Source organism: Chenopodium album, chromosome 12 (genome assembly GCF_948465745.1).
Source record: "Chenopodium album chromosome 12, dcCheAlbu1.1, whole genome shotgun sequence".
NCBI classification, from domain to species: Eukaryota; Viridiplantae; Streptophyta; class Magnoliopsida; order Caryophyllales; family Amaranthaceae; genus Chenopodium; species Chenopodium album.
Window position 1 is genome coordinate 47,839,104 of NC_137845.1, and position 23,819 is coordinate 47,862,922.

Below are 23,819 nucleotides of genomic sequence, written 5' to 3' on the forward strand. Positions count from 1 at the left end.
ACAAAAAACAATAATAAATTCCGAATACGCAAGAAAAGAGTTGCAACACAAGGAGTTTCCAGAAGGTCACCAATCCTAGTACTGCTTTCGTCCAAGCACGCTTTACTGCGGAGTTCCGATGGGATCCGATGCATTAGTGCTGGTATGATCGCACCCATTTACTTAAAGCGTTAATTTGTATTTATACCCATTCCAGCCCCTGATTTCCTACAAAATGCCGTAACTTTGTCCCGATCGTCCGAATTAAACATTTTTTTTCTAGTTCTTTACTTTTTCTGGATCTACGCGTCTCAAACCATTTCCCATCTCAAAATAACAAAAAACAATAATTAATTCCGAATTCGCAATAAAAGGGGTGCAACACGAGGATTTTCCAGGAGGTCACCCATCCTAGAACTACTCTCGTCCAAGCACGCTTTACTGCGGAGTTCCGATGGGATCCGATGCATTAGTGCTGGTATTATCACACCCATTTACTTAAAGCGTTAATTTGTATTTATACCCTTTCCAGCACCTGATTTCCTTCAAAATGCCGAAACTTTGTGCCCGATCGTCCGAATTAAACATTTTTTTTTCAAATTGGTTATTTTTTTGAGATTTACGCGTCTCAAACCATTTCCCATCTCAAAATAATCAAAAATAAATAGAAATTCCGAATTCGCCAAAAAAGGGGTGCAACACGAGGACTTCCTAGGAGGTCACCCATCCTAGTACTAATTTCGCCCAAGCACGCTTAACTGCGGAGTTCTAATGGGATTCGGTGCATTAGTGCTGGTATGATCGCACCCAATTACTTAAAGCGTTAATTTGTACTTATACCCTTTCCAGCCCCTGATTTCCTTCAAAATGCCGCAACTTTGTGCCCGATCGTCCGAATTAAACATTTTTTTTTCAAATAGGTTATTTTTTCGAGATCTACGCGTCTCTAACCATTTCCCCTCTCAAAATAACCAAAAACAAAAATAAATTCCGAATTCGCCAAAAAAGGGTGCAACACGAGGACTTCCAAGGAGGTCTCCCATCCTAGTACTACTTTCGCCCAAGCACGCGTAACTGCGGAATTCTGATAGGATCCAGTGCATTAGTGTTGGTATGATCGCACCCATTTATTTAAAGCGTTAATTTGTATTTCTACCCTTTCCAGACCCTAATTTCCTTCAAAATGCCGTAACTTTGTGCCCGATCGTCTGAATTAAAATTTTTCTTTTTCAAATTGGTTATTTTTTTGAGGTCTACGCGTCACTAACCATTTCCCATATCAAAATAACCAAAAAAATAAACAAATTCCGAATTCGCCAAAAAAGAGGTGTAACACGAGGACTTCCCAAGAAATAGCCAATCCTTATACTACTCTCGCCCAACCACACTTAACTTCGGAGTTCAGATTGGATCCAGTGCATTAGTGCTGGTATGATCGCACCCATTTACTTAAAGAGTTAATTTGTATTTATACCCTTTCCAACCCTTAATTTCCTTCAAAATGTCGTAACTTTGTGCCCGATCGTTCGAATTAAACATTTTTTTTTCAAATTGGTTATTTTTTCGAGATGTACGCGTATAAAACCATTTCCCATCTCAAAATAACCAAAAAAAAAAAATTCTGAATCCACCAAAAAAGGGTGCAACACGAGGACTTCTCAGGAGATCACCCGTCCTAGTACTACTCTCACCCAAGTACGCTTAACTGCGGAGTTCTGATGGGATCCAGTGCATTAGTGCTGGTATCATCGCACACATTTACTTAAAGCGTTAATTTGTATTTATGCCCTTTCCAGACCCTGATTTCCTTCAAAATGCCGTAACTTTGTGCCCGATCGTCCGAATTAAACATTTTTTTTTTCAAATTGGTTATTTTTTCGAGATCTACGCGTCTCAAACCATTTCCCATACCAAAATTCAAAAAACAAAATTAAATTCCGAATTCGCCAAAAAAAGGGTGCAACACGAGGACTTCCCAGGAGGTCACCCATCCATGTACTACTCTCGCCCAAGCACGCTTAACTGAGGAGTTCTGATGGGATCCTGTGCATTAGTGCTGGTATGATCACACCCATTTACTTATAGCGCTAATATGTACTTTTATCCTTTCCAGCTCCTAATTTCCAATAAACAATCGTAACTTTGTGTCCGATAGTTCGAATTAAACGTTTTTTTTTAAATTGATAATTTTTTCGGGATCTACGCGTCTCAAACCATTTCCCATCTAAATATAACCAAAAAAGTAAATAAATTTTGAATTCGCCCAAAAAAGGGTGCAACACGAGGACTTCCCAGGAGGTCACCCATCCTAAAACTAATCTCGCCCAAGCATGCTTAACTGCGGAGTTCTGATGGGATCCAGTGCATTAGTGCTGGTATGATCGCACCCATTTACTTAGAGTGTTAATTTTTATTTATACCCTTTCCAGCCCTTGATTTCTTTTAAAATGCCGTAACTTTGTGCCCGATCGTCCGAACTAAACATTTTTTCCTTTCAAATTGGTTAGTTTTTCGGGATCTACGCGTCTCAAACCATTTCCTATCTCAAAATAACCAAAAACAAACATAAATTCCGAATTCGCCAAAAAAGGGGTGCAACACGAGGACTTCCCAGGAGTTCACCCATCCTAGTACTACTCTCGCCCAAGCACGCTTAACTGCAGAGTTCTGATGGGATCCGGTGCATTAGTGCTGGTATGATCGCACCCATTTACTTAGAGCGTTAATTTTTATTTATACCCTTTCCACCCCTGATTTCTTTTAAAATGCCGTAACTTTGCGCCCGATCGCCCGAACTAAACATTTTTTTCTTTCAAATTGGTTAGTTTTTCGGGATCTACGCGTCTCAAATCAGAATAACCAAAAACAAAAATAAATTCCGAATTCGCCAAAAAAGGGGCGCAACACGAGGACTTCCCAGGAGGTCACCCATCCTAGAACTACTCTCGCCCAAGCATGCTTAACTGCGGAGTTCTGATGGGATCCGGTGCATTAGTGCTGGTATGATCGAACCCATTTACTTAGAGCGTTAATTTTTATTTATACCCTTTCCAGCCCCTGATTTCTTTTAAAATGTCGTAACTTTGCGCCCGATCGCCCGAACTAAACATTTTTTTCTTTCAAATTGGTTAGTTTTTCGGGATCTACGCGTCTCAAATCAAAATAACCAAAAACAAAAATAAATTCCGAATTCGCCAAAAAAGGGGTGCAACACGAGGACTTCCCAGGAGGTCACCCATCCAAGTACTACTCTCACCCAAGCACGCTTAACTGCAGAGTTCTGATGGAATCATTAGTGCATGTATGATCGCAACCACTTACTTATAGCGCTAATTTGTATTTATATCCTTTCCAGCCCTTGAATTCCTTCAAAATGCCGTAACTTTGTGCCCTATTGTCCGAATTAATCATTTTTTTTTTCAAATTGGTTATTTTTTCGAGATCTACGCGTCTCAAACCATTTCCCATCTCAAAATAACAAAAAACTAAAATAAATTCCGAAGTCGCCAAAAAAAAGGTGCAACACGAGAACTTTCCAGGAGGTCACCAATCCTTGTACTACTCTCGCCCAAACACGCTTCACTGCGGAGTTCTGATGGGATCCGGTGCATTAGTGGTGGTATGATTGCACCCATTTACATATAGCGCTAATATGTATTTATATCCTTTCCAGCCCCTGATTTCCTTAAAAATACCGTAACTTTGTGCCCGATCGTACGAATTAAACATTTTATTTTTCAAATTGGTTATTTTTTCGAGATCTACGCGTCTAAAATCATTTCCCTTCTCAAAATAACCAAAAACAAAAGTAAATTCCGAATTCGCCAAAAAAGGGGTGCAACACGAGGACTTCACAGGAGGTTACCCACCCTAGTACTACTCTCGACCAAGCACGCTTAACTGCGGAGTTTAGATGGGATCCGGTGCATTAGTGATGGTATGATCGCACCCATTTATTTATAGCGCTAATTTGTATTTATACCCTTTCCAGCCCCTGATTTCCTTCAAAATGCCGTAACTTTGTGCCCGATCGTCAAAATTAAACTTTTTTTTTCAAATTGTTTATTTTTTCGAGATCTATGCGTCTCAAACCATTTCCCATTTCAAAATAACCAAAAACAAAAATAAATTCCGAATTCGCCAAAAAAGGGGTGCAACACGAGGACTCCCCAAGAGGTCACCCATCCTAGTACTACTCTCGCCCAAGCACGCTTAAGTGCGGAGTTCAGATAAGATCCAGTGCATTAGTGTTGGTATGATCGCAATCATTTACTTATAGTGCTAATTTGTATTTATACCCATTCATGCCCCAAATTTCCTTCAAAATGCCTTAACTTTGTGCCCGATCGTCTGAATTAAACTTTTTTTTTTGAAATTGGTTATTTTTCGAGATCTACGCGTCTCAAACCATTTCCTATCTTAAAATAACCAAAAACAAAAAAAAATTCCGAATTCGCCAAAAAAGGGGTGCAACACGAGGACTTCCCAGGAGATCACCCTTCCTAGTACTACTCTCGCCCAAGCACGCTTAACTGCGGAGTTCTGATGGGATCCGGTGCATTAGTGCTGGTATGTTCGCACCCATTTACTTATAGCGCTAATTTGTATTTATACCCATTCCAGCCCTTGATTTCCTTCAAAGTGTCGTAACTTTGTGGCAGATCGTCTGAATAAAACATTTTTTTTTCAAATTGGTTATTTTTTCATGATCTACGCGACTCAAACCATTTCCCATCTCAAAATAATAAATTCCGAATTCGCCAAAAAAGGGGTGCAACACGAGGACTTCCCTAGAGGTCACCCATCCTAGTACTACTCTCGCCCAAGCACGCTTAAGTGCGGAGTTCAGATGGGATCTAGTGCATTAGTGCTGTTATGACCGCAATCATTTACTTATAGTGCTAATTTGTATTTATACCCATTCATGCCCCAAATTTCCTTCAAAATGCCTTAACTTTGTGCCCGATCGTCCGAATTAAACTTTTTTTTTAAATTGGTTATTTTTTCGAGATCTACGCGTCTCAAACCATTTCCTATCTTAAAATAACCAAAAACAAAAAAAAATTCCGAATTCGCCAAAAAAGGGCTGCAACACGAGAACTTCCCAAGCGGTCACCCATCCTAGTACTACTCTCGCCCAAGAACGCTTAACTGCGGGGTTCTGATGGGATCCGGTGCATTAGTGCTGGTATGATTGCACCCACTTACTTATTGCGCTAATTTGTATTTATACCCTTTCCAGCCCCTGATTTCCTTCAAAATGTCGTAACTTTGTGCCCGATCGTCCGAAATAAACATTTTTTTTCAAATTGGTTATTTTTTCGAGATCTACGCGTCTCAAACCATTTTCAATATCAAAATAAATAAAAACAAAAATAAATTCCGAATACGCCAAAAAAGTAGTGCAACACAAGGACTTTCCAGAAGGTAAACCCTCCTATTATTACTTTCGCCCAAGCACGCTTAACTGCGTAGTTTTGATGGGATCCAGTGCAATAATGCTGGTATGATCGCACCCATGAACTTATAGCGCTAATTTGTATTTATACCCTTTCCAACCCCTGATTTCCTTCAAAATGCCATAAGTTTATCACCGATCGTCCGAATTAAACATTTTTTTTTCAAATTGGTTATTTTTTTGAGATCTACGTGTCTCAAGCCATTTCCCATCTCAAAATAACTAAAAATAAAAATAAATTCCTAATTCGCCGAAAAAGGGCTGCAATACGAGAACTTCCGAGGAGGTCACCCATCCTAGTACTACTCTCGCCCAAGCACGCTTAATTGCGGAGTTTTGATAGGATCCGGTGCATTAGTGCTGGTATGATCGCACCCATTTACCTATGGCGCTAATGTATATTTATACCCTTTCCTAGCCCATGATTTTCTTCAAAATGCCGTAACTTTTTGCCCGATCCTCCGAATTAAACATTTTTTTTTTCAAACTAGTAATTTTTTCGAGATCTAAGCGTCCCAAACCATTTCCCATTTCAAAATAACAAAAAATCAAAAATAAATTCCGACTTCGCCAAAAAAGGGTGAAACACGAGGACTTCCCAGAAGGTCACCCATCCTAGTACTACTCTCACCCAAGCATGCTTAATTTCGGGGTTATGACGGGATCCGGTGCATTAGTGCTGGTATGATCGCACCCGTTTTGTTATAGCGCTAATTTGTATTTATACCCTTTTTAGCCCCTGATTTCCTTCTAAATGCCGTAACTTTGTGCCCGATCGTCCGAATTAAACATTTTTACTTTTTTAAATTGGTTCATTTTTCGAGATCTACGCATCTCAAACCATTTCCCATCTCAAAATAACATAAAACAAAAATAAATTCCGAATTCGTCAAAAAATGGGTGCAACACGAGGATTTCCCAGGTGGTCACCCATCCTAGTACTACTCTCCTCCAAGCACGCTTAATTGTGGAGTTCTGATGGGATCCGGTGAATAAGTGCTGGTATGATCGCACCCATTTAATTATAGCGCTAATTTGTAATTATAAACTTTCCAGCCCCTGATTTCCGTCAAACTGCCGTAACTTTGTGCCCGATCGTCCGAATTAAACATTTTTTGTTTCAAATTGGTTATTTTTCGAGATCTACGCGTCTCAAACCATTTCCCATCTCAATATAACTTAAAACAAAAGTAAATTCCGAATTCGCCAAAAAAGGGTGCAACACGAGGACTTCGCAGGAGGTAACCCATCCTATTATTACTTTCGCCCAAGCACGCTTAACTGCATAGTTTTGATGGGATCCAGTGCAATAGTGCTGGTATGATCGCACCCATTAACTTATAGCGCTAATTTGTATTTATACCCTTTCCAGCTCCTGATTTTCTTCAAAATGCCGTAACTTTTTGCCCGATCGTCCGAATTAAACATTTTTTTTTCAAATTGGTTATTTTTTTGAGATCTACGCGTCTCAAACTATTTCCCATCTCAAAATAACATAAAACAAAAATAAATTTCTAATTCGCCAAAAAAAGGGGTGTACCACGAGGACTTCCCAGAAGATCTCCCATCCTAATACTACTCTCGCCCAAGCCCATTAACTGCGGAGTTCGGATGGGATCCGGTGCATTAGTGATGTTATGATCGCACCCATTTACCTATAGCGTAGATTTTTATTTATAACCTTTCCAGCTCCTGATTTCCTTCAAAATGTCGTACCATTTTATCCGATCGTCCAAATTAAACATTTTTTTTTTCAAATTAGTAATTTTTTCGAGATCTACGCGTCTCAAACCATTTCCCATCTCAAAACAAAAAAAAAAACAAAAATAAATTCCGAATTCGCGAAAAAAGGGGTGCAACACGAGGACTTCCCAGGAGGTCACCCATCCAAGTACTACTCTCGCCCAAGCACGCTGAACTGCGGAGTTATGATGGGATCTGGTGCAATAATGCTGGTATGATCGCACCCATTTACCTATAGCGCTAATTTTTATTTATACCCTTTTCCAGCCCCTGATTTCCTTCAAATTGCCTTAACTTTGTGCCCGATCGTCCGAATTAAACATTTTTTTTTTCAAATTATTAATTTTTTTGAGATCTACGCGTCTCAAACCATTTCCCATCTCAAAATAACAAAAAACAAAATAAATACCGATTTCGCCAAAAAAGGGGTGCTACACGAGGACTTCCCAGAAGGTCACCTGTAGACACCCATTTGTGTCTCCCCAAAACCAAAACCAGTTATGAATACCTTTTTGCGTCGAATGATAATCGAACGAAGTGAAAGTGTGAAAGGTCGGGTGTGGCGGTTAGTTTTTATTAAAAATTCTTTCTTTCTGTTTCGAAAAAAAAACTCTATTTTATGAAAATAGCCAATCCAGTTTAGTTTGGTCCACGACAAGGTTCCAATAATAGTGTAGTTGGATGGGGCTTGCAAAGATCTTTCTAACGATGTATTATAAGCCCAATTCCGATGAATAATGAGGAAGTTATGGCCAAAATACTAAACTGGGCCAAGTTTGATCTTTACATGCGGCCCGATGATATAGGGGAGGGCCTAATGTTAATTATTATTCCTAAAGTTATTAGAATTAATTATAGTCTTCTAGAATTCTCTAGAAGGTTCTTTAAAGTCCTAATAAATTAGAATTAATAATTAGATTTTGATAAGTTTTACTTGGAATAAAATATTATTTTATGAAAAATACGATTTAAGTTTTCATACGGACTTTACAAGTCAATTTTGATTGATAAGTGGACTCGGTGTTTGAAAGCGCGTAGGAATCCAGGCTGTCGCCAAACGACAGTCCTGTCGCTAGTTTGGCGACAACGTGGAGTTTTATTCCTTATCAAATTCTACCTATTTCCAGATTGTTTTCTTATAAATAGGGTCCTGAACCTCCGTTTTTAAGGATCGACAATCATCAATTCTCATTCTACAATCGATCTATTCTCTAAATTCTCTCTAAGTTCTCATCTCTCTAGCTTTTCACAAACACAATTGCGCATACACGAGATCTAGAAACACCTAGCCGAGTTCGAAGTTGCCTTTGCCCTAGACGTGGAAGATTAATACTTTTCTGAGGGTTTGGTCCCAAATCTCTATTTCCATTATTTAATTTAATTGTTTGATTTATTATTTTCCTTAAAGTTACTAACGTGTGTATTTTGTTATTAGAAAGAGGTACGAGGCATCAAAGTATGTAATCTTATTGCTCTATTCTTGTAGAAAGCATGTTTATTATTTATTAATTCCTAGTATCATGTTAGGATGTTATTATTGCTTTCTCGTATCATGTTTAGGGTGCCTTTTACTCTTTTCTAATATCATGTTAGTACCATGTTAGGGTTAGAGCTTTGATCTTTATTGCTTAGTGACATTCTAGGGTTTGTTATTAATCTTGTTAGTATCATGCCTAGTATCTTGCTATTAATATTATGCTTTAACATGATTATGATAATCATGATTATTATGATTGTTATTATGATTATTGTTGTTATTATTATGATGATTCTTATGTTGCTTGATATTTTATTATTGTTGTTGCTTGATCATGCCCTCTCTTGCAGGATTAAAGGGAATTTATACTTGTAATCACGCTTAATAAGATAATTAATAATCTTGTTTAGGCTAATATGATTATAATTCAAGTAATCGCCAATAATAGTTTTGTTCGTGCATTAATATTCAACCAACATAGGTTAAACAGGTTTAGGGTTAATCTAATGTTTGCATGCTAGTCAGAAAGCGCACATAAATACGAGAAGAATAAAGTAGAGGCCTTTTTAGGGTAGGTTCAATCTCTTTTAGGTTGGATTTGTACCTTCATCCCCGAACCCTATTTGGTTCAAGAGCTTTTGGAGTTGACGATCTCATGCATCGTGAAGGGGTGTAACCTTCATCCTGTGAACGGTTTACAAGTTCCTAAAACTTGTTGGCGACTCTTTTGCTCTCTTTTCTTTCCCTTTGGACGCCACCACACTTAAGTGTATGATCAAAGTGGGGATCAAGTTTGGGGTAATGCTTGAAATCTTTCCTACACTCGCCCAAGCACGCTTAACCGCGGAGTTATGATGGGATCCGGTGCATTAGTGCTGGTATGATCGCACCCGTTTCGTTATAGCGCTAATTTGTATTTATACCCTTTCTAGCCCCTGATTTCCTTCAAAATGCCGTAACTTTGCGCCCGATCGTCCGAATTAAACATTTTTACTTTTTCAAATTGGTTAATTTCTCGAGATCTACGCGTCTCAAACAATTTCCCATCTCAAAATAACATAAAACAAAAATAAATTCCGAATTCGTCAAAAAAGGGGGTGCAACACGAGGATTTCCCAGAAGGTCACCCATCCTAGTACTAATTTCGCCCAAGCACGCTTAACTGCGGAGTTCTAATGGGATTCGGTGCATTAGTGCTGGTATGATCACACCCATTTACTTAAAGCGTTAATTTGTATTTATACCCTTTCCAGCACCTGATTTCCTTCAAAATGCCGTAACTTTGTGTCCGATCGTCCGAATTAAACATTTTTTTTTCAAATAGGTTATTTTTTCGAGATCTACGCGTCTCTAACCATTTCCCCTCTCAAAATAACCAAAAAAATAAATAAATTCCGAATTCGCCAAAAAAGGGTGCAACACGAGGACTTCCAAGGAGGTCTCCCATCCTAGTACTACTTTCGCCCAAGCACGCATAACTGCGGAATTCTGATAGGATCCGGTGCATTAGTGTTGGTATGATCGCACCCATTTATTTAAAGCGTTAATTTGTATTTCTACCCTTTCCAGACCCTAATTTCCTTCAAAATGCCGTAACTTTGTGCCCGATCGTCTGAATTAAATTTTTTTTTTTCAAATTGGTTATTTTTTTGAGGTCTACGCGTCTCTAACCATTTCCCATATCAAAATAACCAAAAAAATAAACAAATTCCGAATTCGCCAAAAAAGAGGTATAACACGAGGACTTCCCAAGAAATAGCCAATCCTTATACTACTCTCGCCCAACCACGCTTAACTTCGGAGTTCAGATGGGATCCAGTGCATTAGTGCTGGTATGATCGCACCCATTTACTTAAAGAGTTAATTTATATTTATACCCTTTCCAACCCCTGATTTCCTTCAAAATGTCGTAACTTTGTGCCCGATCGTTCGAATTAAACATTTTTTTTTCAAATTGGTTATTTTTTCGAGATGTACGCGTATAAAACCATTTCCCATCTCAAAATAACCAAAAAAAAAAATTCTGAATTCACCAAAAAAGGGTGCAACACGAGGACTTCTCAGGAGATCACCCGTCCTAGTACTACTCTCACCCAAGTACGCTTAACTGCGGAGTTCTGATGGGATCCAGTGCATTAGTGCTGGTATCATCGCACACATTTACTTAAAGCGTTAATTTGTATGTATGCCCTTTCCAGACCCTGATTTCCTTCAAAATGTCGTAACTTTGTGCCCGATCGTCCGAATTAAACATTTTTTTTTCAAATTGGTTATTTTTTCGAGATCTACGCGTCTCAAACCATTTCCCATACCAAAATATCAAAAAACAAAATTAAATTCCGAATTCGCCAAAAAAAGGGTTCAACACGAGGATTTCCCAGGAGGTCACCCATCCATGTACTACTCTCGCCCAAGCACGCTTAACTGAGGAGTTCTGGTGGGATCCTGTGCATTAGTGCTGGTATGATCACACCCATTTACTTATAGCGCTAATATGTACTTTTATCCTTTCCAGCTCCTGATTTCCTATAAACAATCGTAACTTTGTGTCCGATAGTTCGAATTAAACGTTTTTTTTAAATTGATAATTTTTTCGAGATCTACGCGTCTCAAACCATTTCCCATCTAAATATAACCAAAAACTAAAATAAATTCCGAATTCGCCCAAAAAAGGGTGCAACACGAGGACTTCCCAGGAGGTCACCCATCCTAAAACTAATCTCGCCCAAGCATGCTTAACTGCGGAGTTCTGATAGGATCCAGTGCATTAGTGCTGGTATGATCGCACCCATTTACTTAGAGTGTTAATTTTTATTTATACCCTTTCCAGCCCTAGATTTCTTTTAAAATGCCGTAACTTTGTGCCCGATCGTCCGAACTAAATATTTTTTCCTTTCAAATTGGTTAGTTTTTCGGGATCTACGCGTCTCAAACCATTTCCTATCTCAAAATAACCAAAAACAAAAATAAATTCCGAATTCGCCAAAAAAGGGGTGCAACACGAGGACTTCCCAGGAGGTCACCCATCCTAGTACTACTCTCGCCCAAGCACGCTTATTTGCAGAGTTCTGATGGGATCCGGTGCATTAGTGCTGGTATGATTGCACCCATTCACTTAGAGCGTTAATTTTTATTTATACCCTTTCCAGCCCCTGATTTCTTTTAAAATGCCGTAACTTTGCGCCCGATCGCCCGAACTAAACATTTTTTTCTTTCAAATTGGTTAGTTTTTCAGGATCTACGCGTCTCAAATCAAAATAACCAAAAACAAAAATAAATTCCGAATTCGCCAAAAAAGGGGCGCAACACGAGGACTTCCCAGGTGGTCACCCATCCTAGTACTACTCTCGTCCAAGCACGCTTAACTGCGGAGTTCTGATGGGATCCGGTGCATTAGTGCTGGTATGATCGCACCCATTTACTTAGAGCGTTAATTTTTATTTATACCCTTTCCAGCCCCTGATTTCTTTTAAAATGCCGTAACTTTGCGCCCGATCGCCCGAACTAAACTTTTTTTTCTTTCAAATTGGTTAGTTTTTCGGGATCTACGCGTCTCAAATCAAAATAACCAAAAACAAAAATAAATTCCGAATTCGCCAAAAAAGGGGTGCAACACGAGGACTTCCCAGGAGGTCACCCATCCTAGTACTACTCTCGCCCAAACACGCTTAACTGCGGAATTCTGATGGGATCCGGTGCATTAGTTCTAGTATGATCGCACCCATTTGCTTAGAGCGTTAATTTTTATTTATACCCTTTCCAGCCCCTGATTTCTTTTAAAATGTCGTAACTTTGCGCCCGATCGCCCGAACTAAACATTTTTTTCTTTCGAATTGGTTAGTTTTTCGGGATCTACGCGTCTCAAGTCAAAATAACCAAAAACAAAAATAAATTCCGAATTAGCCGAAAAAGGGGTGCAACACGAGGACTTCCCAGGAACCCATCCTAGTACTACTCTCGCCCAAGCACGCTTAACTGCGGAGTTCTGATAGGATCCGGTGCATTAGTGCTGGTATGATCGCACCCATTTACTTAGAGCGTTAATTTTTATTTATACCCTTTCCAGCTCCTGATTTCTTTTAAAATGCCGTAACTTTGCGCCCGATCGCCCGAACTAAACATTTTTTTCTTTCAAATTGGTTAGTTTTTCGGGATCTACGCGTCTTAAATCAAAATAACCAAAAACAAAAATAAATTCCGAATTCGCCAAAAAAGGGGTGCAACACGAGGACTTCCCAGGAGTTCACCCATCCTAGTACTACTCTCGCCCAAGCACGCTTAACTGCGGAGTTCTAATGGGATCCGGTGCATTAGTGCTGATATGATCGCACCCATTCACTTAGAGCGTTAATTTTTATTTATACCCTTTCCAGCCCCTGATTTCTTTTAAAATGTCGTAACTTTGCGCCCGATCGCCCGAACTAAACATTTTTTTCTTTAGAATTGGTTAGTTTTTCGGGATCTACGCGTCTCAAATCAAAATAACCAAAAACAAAAATAAATTCCGAATTCGCCAAAAAAGGGGTGCAACACGAGAAATTCCCAGGAGGTCACCCATCCTAGTACTACTCTCGCCCAAACACGCTTAACTGCGGAGTTCTGATGGGATCCGGTGCATTAGTGCTAGTATGATCGCACCCATTTGCTTAGAGCGTTAATTTTTATTTATACCCTTTCCTGTCCCTGATTTCTTTTAAAATGCCGTAACTTTGCGCCCGATCGCCCGAACTAAACATTTTTTTCTTTCGAATTGGTTAGTTTTTCGGGATCTACGCGTCTCAAGTCAAAATAACCAAAAACAAAAATAAATTCCGAATTCGCCGAAAAAGGGGTGCAACACGAGGACTTCCCAGGAGGTCACCCATCCAAGTACTACTCTCGCCCAAGAACGCTTAACTGCTGAGTTCTGATGGGATCCGGTGCATTAGTGCTGGTATGATCGCACCCATTTACTTAGAGCGTTAATTTTTATTTATACCCTTTCCAGCCCCTGATTTCTTTTAAAATGTTGTAACTTTGCGCCCGATCGCCCGAACTAAACATTTTTTTCTTTCAAATTGGTTAGTTTTTCGGGATCTACGCGTCTCAAATCAAAATAACCAAAAACAAAAATAAATTCCGAATTCGCCGAAAAAGGGGTGCAACACGAGGACTTTCCAGGAGGTCACCCATCCTAGTACTACTCTCGCCCAAGCACGCTTAACTGCGGAGTTCTGATGGGATCCGATGCATTAGTGCTGGTATGTTCGCACCCATTTACTTAGAGCGTTAATTTTTATTTATACCCTTTCCAGCCCCTGATTTCTTTTAAAATGTCGTAACTTTGCGCCCGATCGCCCGAACTAAACATTTTTTTCTTTCAAATTGGTTAGTTTTTCGGGATCTAAGCGTCTCAAATCAAAATAACCAAAAACAAAAATAAATTACGAATTCGCCGAAAAAGGGGTGCAACACGAGGACTTCCCAGGAGGTCACCCATCCTAGTACTACTCTCGCCCAAGCACGCTTAACTGCGGAGTTCTGATGGGATCCGGTGCATTAGTGCTGGTATGATCGCACCCATTTACTTAGAGCGTTAATTTTTATTTATACCCTTTCCAGCCCCTGATTTCTTTTAAAATGCCGTAACTTTGCGCCCGATCGCCCGAACTAAACATTTTTTTCTTTCAAATTGGTTAGTTTTTCGGGATCTACGCGTCTCAAATCAAAATAACCAAAAACAGAAATAAATTCCGAATTCGCCAAAAAAGGGGTGCAACACGAGGATTTCCCAGGAGGTCACCCATCCTAGTACTACTCTCGCCCAAACACGCTTAACTGCGGAGTTCTGATGGGATCCGGTGCATTAGTGCTAGTATGATCGCACCCATTTGCTTAGAGCGTTAATTTTTATTTATACCCTTTCCTGTCCCTGATTTCTTTTAAAATGCCGTAACTTTGCGCCCGATCGCCCGAACTAAACATTTTTTTCTTTCGAATTGGTTAGTTTTTCGGGATCTACGCGTCTCAAGTCAAAATAACCAAAAACAAAAATAAATTCCGAATTCGCCGAAAAAAGGGTGCAACACGAGGACTTCCCAGGAGGTCACCCATCCATGTACTACTCTCGCCCAAGCACGCTTAACTGAGGAGTTCTGGTGGGATCCTGTGCATTAGTGCTGGTATGATCACACCCATTTACTTATAGCGCTAATATGTACTTTTATCCTTTCCAGCTCCTGATTTCCTATAAACAATCGTAACTTTGTGTCCGATAGTTCGAATTAAACGTTTTTTTTAAATTGATAATTTTTTCGAGATCTACGCGTCTCAAACCATTTCCCATCTAAATATAACCAAAAACTAAAATAAATTCCGAATTCGCCCAAAAAAGGGTGCAACACGAGGACTTCCCAGGAGGTCACCCATCCTAAAACTAATCTTGCCCAAGCATGCTTAACTGCGGAGTTCTGATAGGATCCAGTGCATTAGTGCTGGTATGATCGCACCCATTTACTTAGAGTGTTAATTTTTATTTATACCCTTTCCAGCCCTAGATTTCTTTTAAAATGCCGTAACTTTGTGCCCGATCGTCCGAACTAAATATTTTTTCCTTTCAAATTGGTTAGTTTTTCGGTATCTACGCGTCTCAAATCAAAAAAACCAAAAACAATTACAAATTCCGAATTCGCCAAAAAAGGGGTGCAACACGAGGACTTCCCAGGAGGTCACCCATCCTAGTACTACTCTCGCCCAAGCACGCTTAACTGCGGAGTTCTGATGGGATCCGGTGCATTAGTGCTGGTATGATCGCACCCGTTTACTTAGAGCGTTAATTTTTATTTATACCCTTTCTTGCCCCTGATTTCTTTTAAAATGCCGTAACTTTGTGCCCGATCGTCCGAATTAAAAATTTACTTTTTTTCAAATTGATTACTTTTTCGGGATCTACGCGTCTCAAATTGAAATAACCAAAAACAAAAATAAATTTCCGAATTCGCCAAAAAAGGGGCGCAACACGAGGACTTCCCAGGTGGTCACCCATCCTAGTACTGCTCTCGCCCAAGCACGCTTAACTGCGGAGTTCTTATGGGATCCAGTGCATTAGTGCTGGTATGATCGCACCCATTTACTTAGAGCGTTAATTTTTATTTATACCCTTTCCAGCCTCTGATTCCTTTTAAAATGCAATAACTTTGCGCCCGATCGCCCGAACTAAACATTTTTTTCTTTCAAATTGGTTAGTTTTTCGGGATCTACGCGTCTCAAATCAAAATAACCAAATACAAAAATAAATTCCGAATTTGCCAAAAAAGGGGTGCAACACGAGGACTTCCCAGGAGGTCACCCATCCTAGTACTACTCTCGCCCAAGCACGCTTAACTGCGGAGTTCTGATGGGATCTGGTGCATTAGTGCTGGTATGATCGCACCCATTTACTTAGAGCGTTAATATTTATTTATACCCTTTCCAGCCCCTGATTTCTTTTAAAATGTCGTAACTTTGCGCCCGATCGCCCGAACTAAACAGTTTTTTCTTTCAAATTGGTTAGTTTTTCGGGATCTACGCGTCTCAAATCAAAATAACCAAAAACAAAAATAATTTCCGAATTCGCCGAAAAAGGGGTGCAACACGAGGACTTTCCAGGAGGTCACGCATCCTAGTACTACTCTCGCCCAAGCACGCTTAACTGCGGAGTTCTGATGGGATCCGGTGCATTAGTGCTGGTATGATTGCACCCATTTACTCAGAGCGTTAATTTTTATTTATACCCTTTCCAGCCCCTGATTTCTTTTAAAATGCCGAAACTTTGCGCCCGATCGCCCGAACTAAACATTTTTTTCTTTCAAATTTGATAGTTTTTCGGGATCTACGCGTCTCAAATCAAAATAACCAAAAACAAAAATAAATTCCGAATTCGCCGAAAAAGGGGTGCAACACGAGGACTTCCCAGGAGGTCACCCATCCTAGTACTACTCTCGCCCAAGCACGCTTAACTGCGGAGTTCTGATGGGATCTGGTGCATTAGTGCTGGTATGATCGCACCCATTTACTTTGAGCGTTAATATTTATTTATACCCTTTCCAGCCCCTGATTTCTTTTAAAATGCCGTAACTTTGCGCCCGATCGCCCGAACTAAACATTTTTTTCTTTCAAATTGGTTAGTTTTTCGGGATCTACGCGTCTCAAATCAAAATAACCAAAAACAAAAATAAATTCCGAATTCGCCGAAAAAGGGGTGCAACACAAGGACTTCCCAGGAGGTCACCCATCCTAATACTACTCTCGCCCAAGCACGCTTAACTGCGGAGTTCTGATGGGATCCGGTGCATTAGTGCTGGTATGATCGCACCCATTTACTCAGAGCGTTAATTTTTATTTATACCCTTTCCAGCCCCTGATTTCTTTTAAAATGCCGTAACTTTGCGCCCGGTCGCCCGAACTAAACATTTTTTTCTTTCAAATTGGTTAGTTTTTCGGGATCTACGCGTCTCAAATCAAAATAACCAAAAACAAAAATAAATTCCGAATTCGCCGAAAAAGGGGTGCAACACAAGGACTTCCCAGGAGGTCACCCATCCTAATACTACTCTCGCCCAAGCACGCTTAACTGCGGAGTTCTTATGGGATCCGGTGCATTAGTGCTGGTATGATCGCACCCATTTACTTAGAGCGTTAATGTTTATTTATACCCTTTCCAGCCTCTGATTCCTTTTAAAATGCAATAACTTTGCGCCAGATCGCCCGAACTAAACATTTTTTTCTTTCAAATTGGTTAGTTTTTCGGGATCTACGCGTCTCAAATCAAAATAACCAAATACAAAAATAAATTCCGAATTTGCCAAAAAAGGGGTGCAACACGAGGACTTCCCAGGAGGTCACCCATCCTAGTACTACTCTCGCCCAAGCACGCTTAACTGCGGAGTTCTGATGGGATCTGGTGCATTAGTGCTGGTATGATCGCACCCATTTACTTAGAGCGTTAATATTTATTTATACCCTTTCCAGCCCCTGATTTCTTTTAAAATGTCGTAACTTTGCGACCGATCGCCCGAACTAAACAGTTTTTTCTTTCAAATTGGTTAGTTTTTCGGGATCTACGCGTCTCAAATCAAAATAACCAAAAACAAAAATAAATTCCGAATTCGCCGAAAAAGGGGTGCAACACGAGGACTTCCCAGGAGGTCACCCATCCTAGTACTACTCTCGCCCAAGCACGCTTAACTGCGGAGTTCTGATGGGATCCGGTGCATTAGTGCTGGTATGATCGCACCCATTTACTCAGAGCGTTAATTTTTATTTATACCCTTTCCAGCCCCTGATTTCTTTTAAAATGCCGTAACTTTGCGCCCGATCGCCCGAACTAAACATTTTTTTCTTTCAAATTGGTTAGTTTTTCGGGATCTACGCGTCTCAAATCAAAATAACCAAAAACAAAAATAAATTTCGAATTCGCCGAAAAAGGGGTGCAACACGAGGACTTCCCAGGAGGTCACCCATCCTAGTACTACTCTCGCCCAAACACGCTTAACTGCGGAGTTCTGATGGGATCCGGTGCATTAGTGCTGGTATGATCGCACCCATTTACTTAGAGCGCTAATTTTTATTTATACCCTTTCCAGCCCCTGATTTCTTTTAAAATGCCGTAACTTTGCGCCCGATCGCCGGAACTAAACATTTTTTTCTTTCAAATTGGTTAGTTTTTCGGGATCTACGCGTCTCAAATCAAAATAACCAAAAACAAAAATAAATTCCGAATTCGCCGAAAAAGGGGTGCAACACGAGGACTTCCCAGGAGGTCACCCATCCTAGTACTACTCTCGCCCAAGCACGCTTAACTGCGGAGTTCTTATGGGATCCGGTGCATTAGTGCTGGTATGATCGCACCCATTTACTTAGAGCGTTAATTTTTATTTATACCCTTTCCAGCCTCTGATTCCTTTTAAAATGCAATAACTTTGCGCCCGATCGCCCGAACTAAACATTTTTTTCTTTCAAATTGGTTAGTTTTTCGGGATCTACGCGTCTCAAATTAAAATAACCAAATACAAAAATAAATTCCGAATTTGCCAAAAAAGGGGTGCAACACGAGGACTTCCCAGGAGGTCACCCATCCTAGTACTACTCTCGCCCAAGCACGCTTAACTGCGGAGTTCTGATGGGATCTGGTGCATTAGTGCTGGTATGATCGCACCCATTTACTTAGAGCGTTAATATTTATTTATACCCTTTCCAGCCCCTGATTTCTTTTAAAATGTCGTAACTTTGCGCCCGATCGCCCGAACTAAACAGTTTTTTCTTTCAAATTGGTTAGTTTTTCGGGATCTACGCGTCTCAAATCAAAATAACCAAAAACAAAAATAATTTCCGAATTCGCCGAAAAAGGGGTGCAACACGAGGACTTTCCAGGAGGTCACGCATCCTAGTACTACTCTCGCCCAAGCACGCTTAACTGCGGAGTTCTGATGGGATCCGGTGCATTAGTGCTGGTATGATTGCACCCATTTACTCAGAGCGTTAATTTTTATTTATACCCTTTCCAGCCCCTGATTTCTTTTAAAATGCCGAAACTTTGCGCCCGATCGCCCGAACTAAACATTTTTTTCTTTCAAATTTGATAGTTTTTCGGGATCTACGCGTCTCAAATCAAAATAACCAAAAACAAAAATAAATTCCGAATTCGCCGAAAAAGGGGTGCAACACGAGGACTTCCCAGGAGGTCACCCATCCTAGTACTACTCTCGCCCAAGCACGCTTAACTGCGGAGTTCTGATGGGATCTGGTGCATTAGTGCTGGTATGATCGCACCCATTTACTTTGAGCGTTAATATTTATTTATACCCTTTCCAGCCCCTGATTTCTTTTAAAATGCCGTAACTTTGCGCCCGATCGCCCGAACTAAACATTTTTTTCTTTCAAATTGGTTAGTTTTTCGGGATCTACGCGTCTCAAATCAAAATAACCAAAAACAAAAATAAATTCCGAATTCGCCGAAAAAGGGGTGCAACACAAGGACTTCCCAGGAGGTCACCCATCCTAATACTACTCTCGCCCAAGCACGCTTAACTGCGGAGTTCTGATGGGATCCGGTGCATTAGTGCTGGTATGATCGCACCCATTTACTCAGAGCGTTAATTTTTATTTATACCCTTTCCAGCCCCTGATTTCTTTTAAAATGCCGTAACTTTGCGCCCGGTCGCCCGAACTAAACATTTTTTTCTTTCAAATTGGTTAGTTTTTCGGGATCTACGCGTCTCAAATCAAAATAACCAAAAACAAAAATAAATTCCGAATTCGCCGAAAAAGGGGTGCAACACAAGGACTTCCCAGGAGGTCACCCATCCTAATACTACTCTCGCCCAAGCACGCTTAACTGCGGAGTTCTTATGGGATCCGGTGCATTAGTGCTGGTATGATCGCACCCATTTACTCAGAGCGTTAATATTTATTTATACCCTTTCCAGCCTCTGATTCCTTTTAAAATGCAATAACTTTGCGCCAGATCGCCCGAACTAAACATTTTTTTCTTTCAAATTGGTTAGTTTTTCGGGATCTACGCGTCTCAAATCAAAATAACCAAATACAAAAATAAATTCCGAATTCGCCGAAAAAGGGGTGCAACACGAGGACTTCCCAGGAGGTCACCTATCCTAGTACTACTCTCGCCCAAACACGCTTAACTGCGGAGTTCTGATGGGATCTGGTGCATTAGTGCTGGTATGATCGCACCCATTTACTTAGAGCGTTAATATTTATTTATACCCTTTCCAGCCCCTGATTTCTTTTAAAATGTCGTAACTTTGCGACCGATCGCCCGAACTAAACAGTTTTTTCTTTCAAATTGGTTAGTTTTTCGGGATCTACGCGTCTCAAATCAAAATAACCAAAAACAAAAATAAATTCCGAATTCGCCGAAAAAGGGGTGCAACACGAGGACTTCCCAGGAGGTCACCCATCCTAGTACTACTCTCGCCCAAGCACGCTTAACTGCGGAGTTCTGATGGGATCCGGTGCATTAGTGCTGGTATGATCGCACCCATTTACTCAGAGCGTTAATTTTTATTTATACCCTTTCCAGCCCCTGATTTCTTTTAAAATGCCGTAACTTTGCGCCCGATCGCCCGAACTAAACATTTTTTTCTTTCAAATTGGTTAGTTTTTCGGGATCTACGCGTCTCAAATCAAAATAACCAAAAACAAAAATAAATTTCGAATTCGCCGAAAAAGGGGTGCAACACGAGGACTTCCCAGGAGGTCACCCATCCTAGTACTACTCTCGCCCAAACACGCTTAACTGCGGAGTTCTGATGGGATCCGGTGCATTAGTGCTGGTATGATCGCACCCATTTACTTAGAGCGCTAATTTTTATTTATACCCTTTCCAGCCCCTGATTTCTTTTAAAATGCCGTAACTTTGCGCCCGATCGCCGGAACTAAACATTTTTTTCTTTCAAATTGGTTAGTTTTTCGGGATCTACGCGTCTCAAATCAAAATAACCAAAAACAAAAATAAATTCCGAATTCGCCGAAAAAGGGGTGCAACACGAGGACTTCCCAGGAGGTCACCCATCCTAGTACTACTCTCGCCCAAGCACGCTTAACTGCGGAGTTCTTATGGGATCCGGTGCATTAGTGCTGGTATGATCGCACCCATTTACTTAGAGCGTTAATTTTTATTTATACCCTTTCCAGCCTCTGATTCCTTTTAAAATGCAATAACTTTGCGCCCGATCGCCCGAACTAAACATTTTTTTCTTTCAAATTGGTTAGTTTTTCGGGATCTACGCGTCTCAAATTAAAATAACCAAATACAAAAATAAATTCCGAATTTGCCAAAAAAGGGGTGCAACACGAGGACTTCCCAGGAGGTCACCCATCCTAGTACTACTCTCGCCCAAGCACGCTTAACTGCGGAGTTCTGATGGGATCTGGTGCATTAGTGCTGGTATGATCGCACCCATTTACTTAGAGCGTTAATATTTATTTATACCCTTTCCAGCCCCTGATTTCTTTTAAAATGTCGTAACTTTGCGCCCGATCGCCCGAACTAAACAGTTTTTTCTTTCAAATTGGTTAGTTTTTCGGGATCTACGCGTCTCAAATCAAAATAACCAAAAACAAAAATAATTTCCGAATTCGCCGAAAAAGGGGTGCAACACGAGGACTTTCCAGGAGGTCACGCATCCTAGTACTACTCTCGCCCAAGCACGCTTAACTGCGGAGTTCTGATGGGATCCGGTGCATTAGTGCTGGTATGATTGCACCCATTTACTCAGAGCGTTAATTTTTATTTATACCCTTTCCAGCCCCTGATTTCTTTTAAAATGCCGAAACTTTGCGCCCGATCGCCCGAACTAAACATTTTTTTCTTTCAAATTTGATAGTTTTTCGGGATCTACGCGTCTCAAATCAAAATAACCAAAAACAAAAATAAATTCCGAATTCGCCGAAAAAGGGGTGCAACACGAGGACTTCCCAGGAGGTCACCCATCCTAGTACTACTCTCGCCCAAGCACGCTTAACTGCGGAGTTCTGATGGGATCTGGTGCATTAGTGCTGGTATGATCGCACCCATTTACTTTGAGCGTTAATATTTATTTATACCCTTTCCAGCCCCTGATTTCTTTTAAAATGCCGTAACTTTGCGCCCGATCGCCCGAACTAAACATTTTTTTCTTTCAAATTGGTTAGTTTTTCGGGATCTACGCGTCTCAAATCAAAATAACCAAAAACAAAAATAAATTCCGAATTCGCCGAAAAAGGGGTGCAACACAAGGACTTCCCAGGAGGTCACCCATCCTAATACTACTCTCGCCCAAGCACGCTTAACTGCGGAGTTCTGATGGGATCCGGTGCATTAGTGCTGGTATGATCGCACCCATTTACTCAGAGCGTTAATTTTTATTTATACCCTTTCCAGCCCCTGATTTCTTTTAAAATGCCGTAACTTTGCGCCCGGTCGCCCGAACTAAACATTTTTTTCTTTCAAATTGGTTAGTTTTTCGGGATCTACGCGTCTCAAATCAAAATAACCAAAAACAAAAATAAATTCCGAATTCGCCGAAAAAGGGGTGCAACACAAGGACTTCCCAGGAGGTCACCCATCCTAATACTACTCTCGCCCAAGCACGCTTAACTGCGGAGTTCTTATGGGATCCGGTGCATTAGTGCTGGTATGATCGCACCCATTTACTCAGAGCGTTAATTTTTATTTATACCCTTTCCAGCCCCTGATTTCTTTTAAAATGCCGTAACTTTGCGCCCGATCGCCCGAACTAAATATTTTTTTCTTTCAAATTGGTTAGTTTTTCGGGATCTACGCGTCTCAAATCAAAATAACCAAAAACAAAAATAAATTCCGAATTCGCCGAAAAAGGGGTGCAACACAAGGACTTCCCAGGAGGTCACCCATCCTAATACTACTCTCGCCCAAGCACGCTTAACTGCGGAGTTCTGATGGGATCCGGTGCATTAGTGCTGGTATGATCGCACCCATTTACTCAGAGCGTTAATTTTTATTTATACCCTTTCCAGCCCCTGATTTCTTTTAAAATGCCGTAACTTTGCGCCCGATCGCCCGAACTAAATATTTTTTTCTTTCAAATTGGTTAGTTTTTCGGGATCTACGCGTCTCAAATCAAAATAACCAAAAACAACAATAAATTCCGGATTCGCCGAAAAAGGGGTGCAACACGAGGACTTCCCACGAGGTCACCCATCCTAGTACTGCTCTCGCCCAAGCACGCTTAACTGCGGAGTTCTGATGGGATCCGGTGCATTAGTGCTGGTATGATCGCACCCATTTACTCAGAGCGTTAATTTTTATTTATACCCTTTCCAGCCTCTGATTCCTTTTAAAATGCAATAACTTTGCGCCAGATCGCCCGAACTAAACATTTTTTTCTTTCAAATTGGTTAGTTTTTCGGGATCTACGCGTCTCAAATCAAAATAACCAAATACAAAAATAAATTCCGAATTCGCCGAAAAAGGGGTGCAACACGAGGACTTCCCAGGAGGTCACCTATCCTAGTACTACTCTCGCCCAAACACGCTTAACTGCGGAGTTCTGATGGGATCTGGTGCATTAGTGCTGGTATGATCGCACCCATTTACTTAGAGCGTTAATATTTATTTATACCCTTTCCAGCCCCTGATTTCTTTTAAAATGTCGTAACTTTGCG

The 23,819-nt window shown here is 40.6% G+C and overlaps 61 non-coding genes and 9 pseudogenes across 61 annotated transcripts; all 70 read right to left on the reverse strand.

The window, feature by feature from the left end:
* Positions 1–37: 37 nt before the first annotated feature.
* On the reverse strand, positions 38–156 carry LOC145573243 (5S ribosomal RNA; annotated as a pseudogene).
* A 196-nt stretch (positions 157–352) lies between these two features.
* Positions 353–471, reverse strand: LOC145573169 (5S ribosomal RNA). Its single transcript, XR_014097279.1, has one exon. It is a non-coding gene; the product is annotated as a 5S ribosomal RNA (ribosomal RNA).
* A 198-nt stretch (positions 472–669) lies between these two features.
* Positions 670–788, reverse strand: LOC145573107 (5S ribosomal RNA). Its single transcript, XR_014097219.1, has one exon. It is a non-coding gene; the product is annotated as a 5S ribosomal RNA (ribosomal RNA).
* Positions 789–985: 197 nt separating this feature from the next.
* Positions 986–1,104, reverse strand: LOC145573206 (5S ribosomal RNA). Its single transcript, XR_014097313.1, has one exon. It is a non-coding gene; the product is annotated as a 5S ribosomal RNA (ribosomal RNA).
* A 199-nt stretch (positions 1,105–1,303) lies between these two features.
* On the reverse strand, positions 1,304–1,422 carry LOC145573260 (5S ribosomal RNA; annotated as a pseudogene).
* A 194-nt stretch (positions 1,423–1,616) lies between these two features.
* LOC145573154 (5S ribosomal RNA) lies at positions 1,617–1,735 on the reverse strand. Its single transcript, XR_014097265.1, has one exon. It is a non-coding gene; the product is annotated as a 5S ribosomal RNA (ribosomal RNA).
* A 198-nt stretch (positions 1,736–1,933) lies between these two features.
* LOC145573033 (5S ribosomal RNA) lies at positions 1,934–2,052 on the reverse strand. Its single transcript, XR_014097148.1, has one exon. It is a non-coding gene; the product is annotated as a 5S ribosomal RNA (ribosomal RNA).
* Positions 2,053–2,249: 197 nt separating this feature from the next.
* On the reverse strand, positions 2,250–2,368 carry LOC145573121 (5S ribosomal RNA). Its single transcript, XR_014097233.1, has one exon. It is a non-coding gene; the product is annotated as a 5S ribosomal RNA (ribosomal RNA).
* A 200-nt stretch (positions 2,369–2,568) lies between these two features.
* Positions 2,569–2,687, reverse strand: LOC145573037 (5S ribosomal RNA). The gene has a single exon (XR_014097152.1). It is a non-coding gene; the product is annotated as a 5S ribosomal RNA (ribosomal RNA).
* A 187-nt stretch (positions 2,688–2,874) lies between these two features.
* Positions 2,875–2,993, reverse strand: LOC145573127 (5S ribosomal RNA). The gene has a single exon (XR_014097239.1). It is a non-coding gene; the product is annotated as a 5S ribosomal RNA (ribosomal RNA).
* Positions 2,994–3,181: 188 nt separating this feature from the next.
* On the reverse strand, positions 3,182–3,294 carry LOC145573271 (5S ribosomal RNA; annotated as a pseudogene).
* Positions 3,295–3,493: 199 nt separating this feature from the next.
* Positions 3,494–3,612, reverse strand: LOC145573176 (5S ribosomal RNA). The gene has a single exon (XR_014097286.1). It is a non-coding gene; the product is annotated as a 5S ribosomal RNA (ribosomal RNA).
* Positions 3,613–3,811: 199 nt separating this feature from the next.
* Positions 3,812–3,930, reverse strand: LOC145573149 (5S ribosomal RNA). The gene has a single exon (XR_014097260.1). It is a non-coding gene; the product is annotated as a 5S ribosomal RNA (ribosomal RNA).
* Positions 3,931–4,127: 197 nt separating this feature from the next.
* Positions 4,128–4,246, reverse strand: LOC145573221 (5S ribosomal RNA; annotated as a pseudogene).
* A 197-nt stretch (positions 4,247–4,443) lies between these two features.
* LOC145573052 (5S ribosomal RNA) lies at positions 4,444–4,562 on the reverse strand. The gene has a single exon (XR_014097166.1). It is a non-coding gene; the product is annotated as a 5S ribosomal RNA (ribosomal RNA).
* Positions 4,563–4,747: 185 nt separating this feature from the next.
* On the reverse strand, positions 4,748–4,866 carry LOC145573197 (5S ribosomal RNA). Its single transcript, XR_014097305.1, has one exon. It is a non-coding gene; the product is annotated as a 5S ribosomal RNA (ribosomal RNA).
* Positions 4,867–5,062: 196 nt separating this feature from the next.
* On the reverse strand, positions 5,063–5,181 carry LOC145573112 (5S ribosomal RNA). Its single transcript, XR_014097224.1, has one exon. It is a non-coding gene; the product is annotated as a 5S ribosomal RNA (ribosomal RNA).
* A 197-nt stretch (positions 5,182–5,378) lies between these two features.
* On the reverse strand, positions 5,379–5,497 carry LOC145573272 (5S ribosomal RNA; annotated as a pseudogene).
* A 198-nt stretch (positions 5,498–5,695) lies between these two features.
* LOC145573143 (5S ribosomal RNA) lies at positions 5,696–5,814 on the reverse strand. The gene has a single exon (XR_014097255.1). It is a non-coding gene; the product is annotated as a 5S ribosomal RNA (ribosomal RNA).
* A 200-nt stretch (positions 5,815–6,014) lies between these two features.
* On the reverse strand, positions 6,015–6,133 carry LOC145573227 (5S ribosomal RNA; annotated as a pseudogene).
* Positions 6,134–6,334: 201 nt separating this feature from the next.
* LOC145573161 (5S ribosomal RNA) lies at positions 6,335–6,453 on the reverse strand. The gene has a single exon (XR_014097272.1). It is a non-coding gene; the product is annotated as a 5S ribosomal RNA (ribosomal RNA).
* Positions 6,454–6,650: 197 nt separating this feature from the next.
* Positions 6,651–6,769, reverse strand: LOC145573249 (5S ribosomal RNA; annotated as a pseudogene).
* Positions 6,770–6,968: 199 nt separating this feature from the next.
* On the reverse strand, positions 6,969–7,086 carry LOC145573259 (5S ribosomal RNA; annotated as a pseudogene).
* A 201-nt stretch (positions 7,087–7,287) lies between these two features.
* Positions 7,288–7,406, reverse strand: LOC145573141 (5S ribosomal RNA). Its single transcript, XR_014097253.1, has one exon. It is a non-coding gene; the product is annotated as a 5S ribosomal RNA (ribosomal RNA).
* Positions 7,407–9,751: 2,345 nt separating this feature from the next.
* LOC145573114 (5S ribosomal RNA) lies at positions 9,752–9,870 on the reverse strand. Its single transcript, XR_014097226.1, has one exon. It is a non-coding gene; the product is annotated as a 5S ribosomal RNA (ribosomal RNA).
* A 197-nt stretch (positions 9,871–10,067) lies between these two features.
* LOC145573192 (5S ribosomal RNA) lies at positions 10,068–10,186 on the reverse strand. The gene has a single exon (XR_014097301.1). It is a non-coding gene; the product is annotated as a 5S ribosomal RNA (ribosomal RNA).
* Positions 10,187–10,384: 198 nt separating this feature from the next.
* LOC145573250 (5S ribosomal RNA) lies at positions 10,385–10,503 on the reverse strand (annotated as a pseudogene).
* A 193-nt stretch (positions 10,504–10,696) lies between these two features.
* LOC145573155 (5S ribosomal RNA) lies at positions 10,697–10,815 on the reverse strand. Its single transcript, XR_014097266.1, has one exon. It is a non-coding gene; the product is annotated as a 5S ribosomal RNA (ribosomal RNA).
* Positions 10,816–11,013: 198 nt separating this feature from the next.
* On the reverse strand, positions 11,014–11,132 carry LOC145573136 (5S ribosomal RNA). Its single transcript, XR_014097248.1, has one exon. It is a non-coding gene; the product is annotated as a 5S ribosomal RNA (ribosomal RNA).
* A 196-nt stretch (positions 11,133–11,328) lies between these two features.
* Positions 11,329–11,447, reverse strand: LOC145573135 (5S ribosomal RNA). Its single transcript, XR_014097247.1, has one exon. It is a non-coding gene; the product is annotated as a 5S ribosomal RNA (ribosomal RNA).
* A 200-nt stretch (positions 11,448–11,647) lies between these two features.
* LOC145573073 (5S ribosomal RNA) lies at positions 11,648–11,766 on the reverse strand. The gene has a single exon (XR_014097186.1). It is a non-coding gene; the product is annotated as a 5S ribosomal RNA (ribosomal RNA).
* A 188-nt stretch (positions 11,767–11,954) lies between these two features.
* LOC145572890 (5S ribosomal RNA) lies at positions 11,955–12,073 on the reverse strand. Its single transcript, XR_014097014.1, has one exon. It is a non-coding gene; the product is annotated as a 5S ribosomal RNA (ribosomal RNA).
* Positions 12,074–12,261: 188 nt separating this feature from the next.
* Positions 12,262–12,380, reverse strand: LOC145573104 (5S ribosomal RNA). The gene has a single exon (XR_014097216.1). It is a non-coding gene; the product is annotated as a 5S ribosomal RNA (ribosomal RNA).
* A 188-nt stretch (positions 12,381–12,568) lies between these two features.
* Positions 12,569–12,683, reverse strand: LOC145573152 (5S ribosomal RNA). Its single transcript, XR_014097263.1, has one exon. It is a non-coding gene; the product is annotated as a 5S ribosomal RNA (ribosomal RNA).
* Positions 12,684–12,871: 188 nt separating this feature from the next.
* Positions 12,872–12,990, reverse strand: LOC145573056 (5S ribosomal RNA). Its single transcript, XR_014097169.1, has one exon. It is a non-coding gene; the product is annotated as a 5S ribosomal RNA (ribosomal RNA).
* A 188-nt stretch (positions 12,991–13,178) lies between these two features.
* LOC145572933 (5S ribosomal RNA) lies at positions 13,179–13,297 on the reverse strand. Its single transcript, XR_014097054.1, has one exon. It is a non-coding gene; the product is annotated as a 5S ribosomal RNA (ribosomal RNA).
* A 188-nt stretch (positions 13,298–13,485) lies between these two features.
* On the reverse strand, positions 13,486–13,604 carry LOC145573057 (5S ribosomal RNA). Its single transcript, XR_014097170.1, has one exon. It is a non-coding gene; the product is annotated as a 5S ribosomal RNA (ribosomal RNA).
* A 188-nt stretch (positions 13,605–13,792) lies between these two features.
* Positions 13,793–13,911, reverse strand: LOC145573074 (5S ribosomal RNA). The gene has a single exon (XR_014097187.1). It is a non-coding gene; the product is annotated as a 5S ribosomal RNA (ribosomal RNA).
* A 188-nt stretch (positions 13,912–14,099) lies between these two features.
* LOC145573604 (5S ribosomal RNA) lies at positions 14,100–14,218 on the reverse strand. The gene has a single exon (XR_014097586.1). It is a non-coding gene; the product is annotated as a 5S ribosomal RNA (ribosomal RNA).
* Positions 14,219–14,406: 188 nt separating this feature from the next.
* LOC145572979 (5S ribosomal RNA) lies at positions 14,407–14,525 on the reverse strand. The gene has a single exon (XR_014097097.1). It is a non-coding gene; the product is annotated as a 5S ribosomal RNA (ribosomal RNA).
* A 188-nt stretch (positions 14,526–14,713) lies between these two features.
* On the reverse strand, positions 14,714–14,832 carry LOC145573100 (5S ribosomal RNA). Its single transcript, XR_014097213.1, has one exon. It is a non-coding gene; the product is annotated as a 5S ribosomal RNA (ribosomal RNA).
* Positions 14,833–15,028: 196 nt separating this feature from the next.
* LOC145573166 (5S ribosomal RNA) lies at positions 15,029–15,147 on the reverse strand. The gene has a single exon (XR_014097276.1). It is a non-coding gene; the product is annotated as a 5S ribosomal RNA (ribosomal RNA).
* A 188-nt stretch (positions 15,148–15,335) lies between these two features.
* Positions 15,336–15,454, reverse strand: LOC145573615 (5S ribosomal RNA). The gene has a single exon (XR_014097597.1). It is a non-coding gene; the product is annotated as a 5S ribosomal RNA (ribosomal RNA).
* A 190-nt stretch (positions 15,455–15,644) lies between these two features.
* Positions 15,645–15,763, reverse strand: LOC145573034 (5S ribosomal RNA). The gene has a single exon (XR_014097149.1). It is a non-coding gene; the product is annotated as a 5S ribosomal RNA (ribosomal RNA).
* Positions 15,764–15,951: 188 nt separating this feature from the next.
* Positions 15,952–16,070, reverse strand: LOC145574022 (5S ribosomal RNA). The gene has a single exon (XR_014097993.1). It is a non-coding gene; the product is annotated as a 5S ribosomal RNA (ribosomal RNA).
* Positions 16,071–16,258: 188 nt separating this feature from the next.
* On the reverse strand, positions 16,259–16,377 carry LOC145573075 (5S ribosomal RNA). The gene has a single exon (XR_014097188.1). It is a non-coding gene; the product is annotated as a 5S ribosomal RNA (ribosomal RNA).
* Positions 16,378–16,565: 188 nt separating this feature from the next.
* On the reverse strand, positions 16,566–16,684 carry LOC145574023 (5S ribosomal RNA). Its single transcript, XR_014097994.1, has one exon. It is a non-coding gene; the product is annotated as a 5S ribosomal RNA (ribosomal RNA).
* A 188-nt stretch (positions 16,685–16,872) lies between these two features.
* LOC145572916 (5S ribosomal RNA) lies at positions 16,873–16,991 on the reverse strand. Its single transcript, XR_014097038.1, has one exon. It is a non-coding gene; the product is annotated as a 5S ribosomal RNA (ribosomal RNA).
* A 188-nt stretch (positions 16,992–17,179) lies between these two features.
* On the reverse strand, positions 17,180–17,298 carry LOC145573001 (5S ribosomal RNA). The gene has a single exon (XR_014097118.1). It is a non-coding gene; the product is annotated as a 5S ribosomal RNA (ribosomal RNA).
* A 188-nt stretch (positions 17,299–17,486) lies between these two features.
* On the reverse strand, positions 17,487–17,605 carry LOC145574024 (5S ribosomal RNA). Its single transcript, XR_014097995.1, has one exon. It is a non-coding gene; the product is annotated as a 5S ribosomal RNA (ribosomal RNA).
* Positions 17,606–17,793: 188 nt separating this feature from the next.
* LOC145573627 (5S ribosomal RNA) lies at positions 17,794–17,912 on the reverse strand. Its single transcript, XR_014097608.1, has one exon. It is a non-coding gene; the product is annotated as a 5S ribosomal RNA (ribosomal RNA).
* Positions 17,913–18,100: 188 nt separating this feature from the next.
* On the reverse strand, positions 18,101–18,219 carry LOC145573993 (5S ribosomal RNA). Its single transcript, XR_014097965.1, has one exon. It is a non-coding gene; the product is annotated as a 5S ribosomal RNA (ribosomal RNA).
* Positions 18,220–18,407: 188 nt separating this feature from the next.
* Positions 18,408–18,526, reverse strand: LOC145573945 (5S ribosomal RNA). The gene has a single exon (XR_014097918.1). It is a non-coding gene; the product is annotated as a 5S ribosomal RNA (ribosomal RNA).
* A 188-nt stretch (positions 18,527–18,714) lies between these two features.
* Positions 18,715–18,833, reverse strand: LOC145574025 (5S ribosomal RNA). Its single transcript, XR_014097996.1, has one exon. It is a non-coding gene; the product is annotated as a 5S ribosomal RNA (ribosomal RNA).
* Positions 18,834–19,021: 188 nt separating this feature from the next.
* Positions 19,022–19,140, reverse strand: LOC145573077 (5S ribosomal RNA). The gene has a single exon (XR_014097190.1). It is a non-coding gene; the product is annotated as a 5S ribosomal RNA (ribosomal RNA).
* A 188-nt stretch (positions 19,141–19,328) lies between these two features.
* LOC145574026 (5S ribosomal RNA) lies at positions 19,329–19,447 on the reverse strand. The gene has a single exon (XR_014097997.1). It is a non-coding gene; the product is annotated as a 5S ribosomal RNA (ribosomal RNA).
* Positions 19,448–19,635: 188 nt separating this feature from the next.
* LOC145572917 (5S ribosomal RNA) lies at positions 19,636–19,754 on the reverse strand. Its single transcript, XR_014097039.1, has one exon. It is a non-coding gene; the product is annotated as a 5S ribosomal RNA (ribosomal RNA).
* Positions 19,755–19,942: 188 nt separating this feature from the next.
* Positions 19,943–20,061, reverse strand: LOC145573002 (5S ribosomal RNA). Its single transcript, XR_014097119.1, has one exon. It is a non-coding gene; the product is annotated as a 5S ribosomal RNA (ribosomal RNA).
* Positions 20,062–20,249: 188 nt separating this feature from the next.
* Positions 20,250–20,368, reverse strand: LOC145573058 (5S ribosomal RNA). Its single transcript, XR_014097171.1, has one exon. It is a non-coding gene; the product is annotated as a 5S ribosomal RNA (ribosomal RNA).
* A 188-nt stretch (positions 20,369–20,556) lies between these two features.
* On the reverse strand, positions 20,557–20,675 carry LOC145573639 (5S ribosomal RNA). Its single transcript, XR_014097620.1, has one exon. It is a non-coding gene; the product is annotated as a 5S ribosomal RNA (ribosomal RNA).
* Positions 20,676–20,863: 188 nt separating this feature from the next.
* On the reverse strand, positions 20,864–20,982 carry LOC145573994 (5S ribosomal RNA). Its single transcript, XR_014097966.1, has one exon. It is a non-coding gene; the product is annotated as a 5S ribosomal RNA (ribosomal RNA).
* Positions 20,983–21,170: 188 nt separating this feature from the next.
* LOC145573946 (5S ribosomal RNA) lies at positions 21,171–21,289 on the reverse strand. The gene has a single exon (XR_014097919.1). It is a non-coding gene; the product is annotated as a 5S ribosomal RNA (ribosomal RNA).
* A 188-nt stretch (positions 21,290–21,477) lies between these two features.
* On the reverse strand, positions 21,478–21,596 carry LOC145574027 (5S ribosomal RNA). Its single transcript, XR_014097998.1, has one exon. It is a non-coding gene; the product is annotated as a 5S ribosomal RNA (ribosomal RNA).
* A 188-nt stretch (positions 21,597–21,784) lies between these two features.
* LOC145573078 (5S ribosomal RNA) lies at positions 21,785–21,903 on the reverse strand. The gene has a single exon (XR_014097191.1). It is a non-coding gene; the product is annotated as a 5S ribosomal RNA (ribosomal RNA).
* A 188-nt stretch (positions 21,904–22,091) lies between these two features.
* LOC145574028 (5S ribosomal RNA) lies at positions 22,092–22,210 on the reverse strand. The gene has a single exon (XR_014097999.1). It is a non-coding gene; the product is annotated as a 5S ribosomal RNA (ribosomal RNA).
* Positions 22,211–22,398: 188 nt separating this feature from the next.
* Positions 22,399–22,517, reverse strand: LOC145572918 (5S ribosomal RNA). Its single transcript, XR_014097040.1, has one exon. It is a non-coding gene; the product is annotated as a 5S ribosomal RNA (ribosomal RNA).
* A 188-nt stretch (positions 22,518–22,705) lies between these two features.
* LOC145573003 (5S ribosomal RNA) lies at positions 22,706–22,824 on the reverse strand. The gene has a single exon (XR_014097120.1). It is a non-coding gene; the product is annotated as a 5S ribosomal RNA (ribosomal RNA).
* A 188-nt stretch (positions 22,825–23,012) lies between these two features.
* Positions 23,013–23,131, reverse strand: LOC145572919 (5S ribosomal RNA). Its single transcript, XR_014097041.1, has one exon. It is a non-coding gene; the product is annotated as a 5S ribosomal RNA (ribosomal RNA).
* Positions 23,132–23,319: 188 nt separating this feature from the next.
* LOC145573977 (5S ribosomal RNA) lies at positions 23,320–23,438 on the reverse strand. The gene has a single exon (XR_014097948.1). It is a non-coding gene; the product is annotated as a 5S ribosomal RNA (ribosomal RNA).
* Positions 23,439–23,626: 188 nt separating this feature from the next.
* On the reverse strand, positions 23,627–23,745 carry LOC145573059 (5S ribosomal RNA). Its single transcript, XR_014097172.1, has one exon. It is a non-coding gene; the product is annotated as a 5S ribosomal RNA (ribosomal RNA).
* Between the last annotated feature and the right edge of the window lie 74 nt (positions 23,746–23,819).